General features: G+C 31.3%; 1 protein-coding gene across 1 annotated transcript in view; it reads left to right on the forward strand.

Annotated features, from left to right (window-relative positions):
• Positions 1-2,430, forward strand: part of LOC115876956 (activin receptor type-2A) — a 30,447-nt gene extending 28,017 nt beyond the window's left edge. The window contains exon 11 of the mRNA XM_030893001.1: positions 1,716-2,430. The gene's annotated coding sequence lies outside the window, so the exon portion shown is untranslated. The remainder of the gene's footprint in view (positions 1-1,715) is intronic.
• Positions 2,431-8,147: the final 5,717 nt, after the last annotated feature.

The following is an 8,147-nucleotide window of genomic DNA, read 5'->3' on the forward strand; positions in this document are numbered from 1 at the left end:
TTTATTATTTTTATGAAAACATTTCCAAATCATCTTTTTATGTAGAATTTAATGGTTTAAGTATAATTTTTTTAAAATTAATAATTTAAGAATTATCAACCGAAAATTTGATTTTTTAAATGGGACACCCTGTGTATTTTTAACTCATTGAAAAGAATTTAAAATTACCTTTCCAAAAATATATCACACTTGATGCTCGATTCCTCTTCGAGATATAGAAAGTTTATTAAAATTCACCATTCTAGCGGTGAGCAGCAATTAAAACGAAAATAATATTTGCAATGAGAGATGCAGAATTTTATAACAATTTAAACTATATTTTACCAACATCAATACATTTAAACTATATAATAATAATAAAAATTAATAGCAAACCGAGACATGAGAATTTGTTACAGGTGTTCGACATATCGACCATCTTCTGTTATGGACAGACGGGGCCGTTATTGAATATTTCTCGCGGAATTCATTAACTCATTAGGGGTGAAAGATACTCTCGCATAACCGCCAAGTACTTCTAATTCTTATCTAGATTATACGGGCAATTTAAAAATAAGAAACTTTATTCTTCCGCAAAGATATCCATAGGATTAGATCCATAGGCACTAAGTCCGGCGTCCTCGATGGCCAACGGCTGGGATCTTGGTTAGCTACATATTTAATTATTCTCGAAATTGACTGCAAAAATTTGCCGATAACTTCAGCGTTCTGAGGCGGTGCCTCGTCTTGCTGGAAAAATATGTTTTCGAGTTCCATTACGGGCAGATCATCAATAAGGGATTCAAAACCTACTAGTTAAAAGTGGCAAACTTTTAAAAATTCTGTATTTCGAAGGATATTATAACAAAATATCAAGTGTGCTATATTTTTGGAAAGGTAATTTAAGGTAATTAAAAATATACAGGATGTCCCAAATAAAAAATCAATTTTTCTGTTGATAACCCTTAAATTATTAATGTTAAAAGAATTATACTTAAACCATTAAATTCTACGTAAAAAAGTGCTTTAGAAATGTTTTCATAGAAATATAAAATTTTTCATAGCAAAAAAGTTACAGCGATTTGTTAAAAATGCACATTTTTGAAAAACAACCCGTAACTCCGAAACGGTAACTGATATCGATCTACGGTTTTCACCCTCATGTTTTTGATAAAAATTGAGCTCCAGACACCGATATTAGTTTTCGTCTATCTCCTATAGAAAAGGGTGTTTCCCTTTAAAAGCGTCCAATTTGACCCATCCTGTACAATATCTAAGATCTATAAAAAGGCAGTGCTGGAAAAAATATTTTTCAACAAAACATTTTTTTTTATTGTTTAAAACATTTTTTGGTCTTCTTTATTTTTATGTTTTTTTGACTCACTTCTCGAACTGCCTCGAAGGATAACAACGGGTCGTTATTGTTCCTTTCTTTCTCAAAATATTGTATCACAGATGACACTAATTCTTGGCACCGACTATTTAACGGCTTTTTAAGCGGGCCTCACACGATCAGTATTATTGACGAGTATTTCCAAAAAAAGTCAGTAATATTGACCGTGAGAGGGCAAAAATATACTGACGGAACTGTCAGTATACTGAGATACTTTGGCAATCCTGAAAGTGTTTTGGGTCACTGACAATATCCAGTGTTCTGTCAATAATACTGATCGTGTGAGTCTCGCTTTACGAAATTTTTGGCGGTCACTTTATGACGTAAATATTTTTCATTTCAGACGAATCGAATTTGTCAACAGATCAATACCGTACCTGCATCGCTAACAATAGTGTACCTGCGCAAATGCAGCTTGTGTCTTAGTTACCACTCTTGCCTATCAGATATCGTTCATACGATTGAAGAACCGGACAATTGCCAGGCAAGTTACATTGAACAGACGATTTCATAGTGTTTATTTTCCAAATAGACGTTAGATTATAAACGAGAGACTTCCTTTTAAAGGATAATAATATGGTTGACTGTTATATATTGCTCTTCCGAATTACGCCTCCGACTATAAGTTTTTAAACACTTACCGATGTGCCAATAGTCATCTATATTTTATTTTTCTCCTATGGTAACTTGACTCAAGAGATATTTTAGTTTACATTCATAAAGATTACACAATTGAAACTGACGCCAATAGACAAGTAAGATTTTAAGAGTAAGGAAGTTTTTGGAATGAAAAGGATAGTTAAGTAATATTATATTGTATTGTTGATTTATACATAACATTTTGAACTTGTAAATGTTTTTTTTAATGTAAAATTTTCTAACATAGAATCGTTTAGGTCCTACGGGCCTGAATTAAATTTCAGAGATATATTTTTTAAACGTGACTAAGAAAAGTATAAAGGTTGTGTCTGGACATTTCTGTATGCACACTTGTCATAATTTTATTTTTTTATTTGTTGTATATATTTTTACTTTTAATAAAGAGGAGGTAGAAGGAGTTTGGTTTCTTTAGTTACTGGTTCTAAATTAATTTATGGAGTGTAGCAGAGCTAGGCATATAAAAAGTGAATGTATTTGACTTATTTTAATTCTTGACATAATGGTATACAATTATTTTTACTCTAGTTGTACCAGTGTGAATTGTTCCTTAATTATCATTTGAGTACTATTCCATCAAAGACATAGAGTGTAAAAAATGCCAAATCGCGCAAACGCAATTCTTCCGCTAGATCTCATGTAAAATAGTTTCTCTTGAAGCACGTATTCAAGAGTTTTGTTATAAATTGTTGTTATGAATATTAGACATCTTTATTTCTGAAATGATTATAACGACTTGGCAATTGCACGATATGATATTCTACTAATTAAAAAAACTTTATAAGGTGCCCGGTGGTATAGAGGTACAGGCTCTCGTCTATCAATCTCAAGGCATTTCATCAGCCGACTATTTTTATTAAAATAAAAATGGATTGGTTACCTAATACCGTACGACTCAGTCTTAAACGAGTACCTGGGATTCACAATCCTGAGGTAATAATAGGCGGTTGAAGCGTAGTGCTAGCCACATTACCTTCCTTTTATACCGAACGGCTCTAGCATGGCAAGCTGTACCTTGCTACTCCCAAGGCGTTAAACGCTATATACGGGAGCTATTATTATTATTAAAAAAACTTTATTCTCAAATGCACTGATATAGATTTAATTATTAATCTAAATGGTAGATTCTTCTTTTATAATTATTGTGCGGTGCAAATTTGATGCCAGGTCTTCCAATGCAATTCTTTCACTGGTAAGTAGGGGAAGAGTTGCGTTGCGTGACTTGGCATTTTTTTACATTCTGTGTTTTTGATGGGATTTCATTTCTTTTTGTGGGTCATCCTAATTTTTTTTGGGGTAATATATCTGTCAAAATAATATTAAATAAGTTCGACTAGCGATAATTCATAAACCTGAATTGTTGTTACATTCATATACAAATATAACATAGACATATATAACTTTTAATCTATAAGGATATTTCAAGATTTTTAATTTTTTCTTTCCATTATAAGTCTAAGTCTTCTAGAAGTACCTTGAACTTTGATGTTCTGTCAGTCAGTCAGCCACTGTCGAAATTAAAGAAATTTCACAAGCGATAATTCATGAACTATGAGGTATAGTTACAGAGTGATTCAAAAAAATTCGGTAAATTTGAAATAAATTTGGGCCCCCTATTTATCCTTAAATTAAATAAAAACTTTGACATCTTTATTTGTATATCTTTTTATCTTTTCAAGACTTAATAATGAGAATTTTGTATCAAATTGAGGGGTCTTAATCGGCTAGCTACAGTTTCTTGTTTCCATTTCTAACGATTGAATAAGAATAATAAATGTTTGTATATTTTATTATTTTAGCATATTTTCACTTACTATACTTTATATCTTGACTTCTTTCTAAATTTAGTCCTGTTACACTCCAGAACAAATTTTTTTTTGGTTTTGTTTTTTTTCATCACTTTTTTTGAACGGGTTGTTTTGAATATTTCTTTTATGTGTGGTGGCTCTTAAATAAGTGTAAGTATTATAATTACTAGTATATTTTGACCTCAGACAGAGAGCTATATGATTTTATTTTGCACAAAGATTTACAATTTTACATTTTCTTGGTATTTTTAATAAGCTTTTTAGTGATACAGGTTCACCGCAGATATTTCTTTTATTATTTTAGGTAAAACAGAAAAAAAAACGGTAACTATAATATCAATTTACCACCTCTATCTTTTTTAACGCTGTAAATGGTTTTCTTTTAATTCTATTGTTTGATAATAGCTAGTTTACTTTTAATGTTTTAGTTTTTTAATTGGCGTTAGCTACTCCCTAGCACCAACTAAAAATGTAGAGCATTGGAGTTTGGCAAGTTGTTTTAAAGTTTATTGTAAACATTCTTGTCCATGTGACAACACAGGGCGTAGAATAAGCTGGGCGTTGACTGACAGCCAGCTCATGGCGGTTCTTAAAGTTTCAGAGTTAAGTAACTCGTCTATTTTTAATTTATTTTAAATATGGGGAATGTGATTTTATTATCCAGATCTTTAAAGTACTTGCATTTATTTAAGAGACACACTGTATGCATAATACATATCAAAGAAAAGGTTATAGTTAATTATGGAAGTACACTTACCAGCAAAAAAAACTGGCCACTAAAACCTAGTCGTCTCAATTTCAAAGTTGGATTTCTCGCAAACCACTCACTAGATCTTGATGATTTTTTTAAATTGTAAATTAGTTCTTTCTTAACGGATGCTACGTCAGAAATTTTTATTCCGAATTTATTTTGAGCATATAGAGGGCACAACTATAAGACGAAGTTTTTTGCCCGAACTTTGTAATACCCTGTAGGGTGCAGCAGCTGTCGTAGCTATTGTTAAATCAAATCACATTGTAGCCTCATCTTTTGTGAGCATTTTTTTTAATCACGACATTATCTCTGTTTGTATTAGAGATACGCTGTTTTAAAACGAACGTCTCGGAAAAATGCTTCGCAAGCAAAACCGCGATTCATCCGTGTAAAGGACTCTAGTCCATTGCTCAATATCCCAATTCACATGTAAACGCGCAAACTGAAGACGTTGTAGACGATATCTTGCAAGTAGCTGGGGTCCTGTGGCAGGTCTCCTTGCAGACAAGCTGTTTTCTTTTAGTCTTCGTCGGATTGTTCTCTCACTGACTTGAGTTCTCCGCACGACATGTAGCAGATGTTGATTCTGAAACGCTGTAATTCTCCGATTTCGTAAAGTATTCAGGACAGCAGTATAAAGCGGTCGTCAATTGCATTTGTCTTCCGTTTTCTTCTGGAGCCCATTTGACTGATGGAATTTCCCGTTTCCATATGCCGATTCCAGGCATTCTGGACTGTTGTTCGAGGTATACCCAGGGTATCGGACACAACGTTGACTTCGGCCATCTTTAATTAAAGCCACAATACGAGCAACATCCGTCACAGATAATGGCATTTTTTAATTAGACAGTTTAACCGTTGCCTTGATTATTTACACATAAAACTTACTGCCTGCGACGCATTTTTCCGAGACGTTCGTTTTAAAGCCAGCGTATCTTCAATACAAATAAAGATAATGTGATTAAAAAAACAAAATGCTCACAAAAGATGAGGCTACAATGTATTTTGATTTAGCAATAGCTACTACAGCTGCTGCTATTGTTGTGCCCTGTATATGCTCAAAATAAATTCGGAATAAAAATTTCTGACGTAGTATCCGTTAAGAAGGAATTAATTTACATTTTGTAAAAAAAAATCATAAAAATCTAATGAGTGGTTTGCGAGAAATCCAACTTTAAAATTGGGACTGGTTTTTCGTGGCCGGTTTTTTTTGCCGGTGAGTTTATTTTCTATTCTATAATTACCTAAAATTAATTTAAAATTGTTAAGTTATAACTATAATTCAAACTAGAAATTAGATGTGCCATATATTAGAGTTTGAGAACAATGTTTTCTATTTACTATATTTTTAATGTTTTCCTTCAGTTTATCAAAGTGTTTTTAGCTGTTAGAGTACGTGAAAACTAGCCGTTGTTGGATATTTATATAAATGAAAATTATTGTTGTCATATCCCACATATGTATGTTGAAAGATTTCTACATATGTGGTCATATCCTAGTTTTCAGATTAAAGAGATATTTTGTGGTTACTGTTATTAAAACGAAACGGAAGTAAGTTAGTGTTTTAGGATATTTCGAAGACTGAGAAGGTTAAAATTTGTATGGTTTTAGTATGTATATTTGTGTACAAATAATTGACATCTTAATATTAGTAAATTAAGAAAATATTGATAATTTAAAAATTTGTCGTACAAGTCATTGTAATATATACCTTAGTATTTTATATATCTTGCAATATAAACTTGAACGTAATATTTTTTCTTATAACTTGAATCAAATTAATTTGATAAAGGTTAACAGTGAAAAGTAATAAAATAATTGTGAAGAAATATAAATATCTTTAATATTTATGATAAATTTCTTAAAATAGATTAGGCTCATATCCATAATAAAGATATATCTACATATTTTATACAATTTAAAAAGGAAATTGTTTTTATAGAGAAATCTTTATAGAATATTTTTAAAGTAGGTATTTAATGTTTACATGTATTTGTTAGTGTTTTAATGTTTCGTCTAAAAGTATTTCAGATACGGATGTTTTATTTGGGATATTAAAGCGAATATATAACTGTTTCTACAAATTTTACACAAGAGATATTTCTTATATATGTACCGTATAAGGATAATATTAAGCCATATTATTTGGTTCTTGTATTGATTGAAAGAATTGGGAAGACACACAACCTAGTGGGCAAGTTCGCGACAAGTCTGATTTGATTTCCCCTTGCGTTTCAAGTGCTGTACGGTGGAGCCTCTACTCGTTCTACGGCCAACGCATAAAACACTCATTTTCTCTAATTCGGCTAGCGAAGGCATATCGAAGACAGTGTAGGACTGAAAGCGACATAAAATGTGTAATATCTATAATACGTTTTTTTTTGACGAACATATCTTGGGATGAAAAATCCGCCTTTATGTATTGAGAATTTATTTGTGTTAAATATAGAATAAACAACAAAAATAAAATTTCTTTTATACAGAAAAAATTCGTTTAGTGAATTTGGAAATGACGACTACTGACGTTTACCATAATATTTTACATATGAAATAACAGAGATCTTCATGTCCAAGCCAACTCTAACACCGTTCTTTGTTTAATCATATCGTATTCTATTAAATTGTTTTATGACAGAAAATCGGTATTATTAACGTACTGTACCCAAAATCTGGAAATCCACGGATTAATCCGTAGTTCTGGCAACATTGTCTTCGGCAACCACCTATTTTGACCACTGAAAGCAGAACTACGGTACAGTATTCTTTATCCGCTGCGTAAGACTATCAGCGCGCAGCGGCGCAGAGCTAAACTAAATCTCGGAAATATAACAGTAACGCCAGCTACATCTCGTACATATTTTGTGCCCCGAAATCGCCCATAAGGTTGCGCATCTTCTTATTTCTTCAATCAACGGTTCTTGTGTATTCTTACATTTTCTTTAATTATATTTTGACAGGGAGGCCATAATAAATACTTATATTATAAATACAATCTAAATTTACTATAGAAGCACTATATTCTGCGTTTAAATAGCGACACATTGAAATATTATATATTTTTTGGGGCATAATTACATAAATCACAATTGCCGATTGATATACATAGAATTTATAAGTACAAACAAAATTAGGTGATTGATTTTATTAAAATCAGTGAACTAAAATTACAGTATTCTTTACTTCTTCAAAAAAGTCAGCACTGTAAAATTGAAATTTTGCATGTGAATATCACTAATTAATCGCATTTTTTGGTAGAATGGTTATTTTGGTATATCCTATAAGTTGTTCAAACAGTCACCCCACTTGAAATATTATATAGTTTTGTATTTTTCACAATCTTTTTCTACCAATTCTAAAATATAAAAGGGTATAGCAGTAAATTTAGAAACTTTTGTGACTACACATCTTTTTCTCTATAGAACAGTTAAGGAAAAATAAATTTGTATTATTAATCTTATTAGAAGTGCACCCTGTATTATAGGCAAATATGATAAATAATATGGCAGATAAATTTCAAATCTAAAATTTTGATATGAAGAATCTCCATTATTAAAAA

This window comes from Sitophilus oryzae, unplaced genomic scaffold (genome assembly GCF_002938485.1).
Source record: "Sitophilus oryzae breed Bouriz unplaced genomic scaffold, Soryzae_2.0 scaffold_1441_pilon_pilon, whole genome shotgun sequence".
Taxonomy (NCBI): Eukaryota; Metazoa; Arthropoda; class Insecta; order Coleoptera; family Curculionidae; genus Sitophilus; species Sitophilus oryzae.